This window comes from Phoenix dactylifera, unplaced genomic scaffold (assembly GCF_009389715.1).
Source record: "Phoenix dactylifera cultivar Barhee BC4 unplaced genomic scaffold, palm_55x_up_171113_PBpolish2nd_filt_p 000345F, whole genome shotgun sequence".
Classification (NCBI taxonomy): domain Eukaryota; kingdom Viridiplantae; phylum Streptophyta; class Magnoliopsida; order Arecales; family Arecaceae; genus Phoenix; species Phoenix dactylifera.
The window spans coordinates 168,205-169,011 of record NW_024067804.1 but is presented as its reverse complement, the minus strand read 5'-3'; positions in this window follow the sequence as shown (position 1 = coordinate 169,011).

The following is an 807-nucleotide window of genomic DNA, read 5'->3' as shown; positions in this document are numbered from 1 at the left end:
GCGGAGGTGGGAATAAAGTAGACAAAGAAATAATTCTTCCTTTTTTTTTTATCATCGGGCAAAAATACAGTTAGCGACGTAGATAAACAAAAATGGGCCATAAGCCGAGCAGATCGGGCCGATCTCCGGTCGGGCAATTGGCCCCGTCAAATTACACACCAGATTTGGATTTATTCATCGAGCCCTCTTCTTCTAGTCAGGTAATATCACTAGCCCGGCTCGAACCTAAAATCGAATATGACTCGATTCGGAGCCTGAATTTAGGCTCGTACCCAGTCTTATTCAATCAGTCAAGCTCATTTCAAAATAAGCCTAATCAGATTGGTTCGCTGGACTTTTTTCTCTTATTCCCCCAAACTTCCAAATTTTTGATCGACCGGACGAAATCTAATATGTTTCCTCCTTCATTATCCTCCAACCGAGAGAGCGGAGGAGGGATGGAAGAGGGTGGAGTGGTGGTGGGCTCCACCCTCAAAGGGAGTGGAGAGAAAATGGAGAATGGGAATTTTGATAGATGTACACGGACGTGGGAATATAAATGAGTCATATCTTCGCCTCCCTCACTAATCGTCCGTCCAAGCAAGACGACGTCGCAAAGACGAGCCCGCGACCCTCCCTCATCGGCCGACTGCAGTTTCATTAAAGATCCAATGTAGCATGATCTATCTCCTCGCTCTTTTTCATCTTCGTTTTCACTATGATTGGGGAAGCACTCGTTCCTGTTTCTCTCGGGCATAAATCTCCTATTCAACCTATGTAACAAACACTAACCAAACTAACCCTTCGTTTGGGAGTTTTTGGGATAAA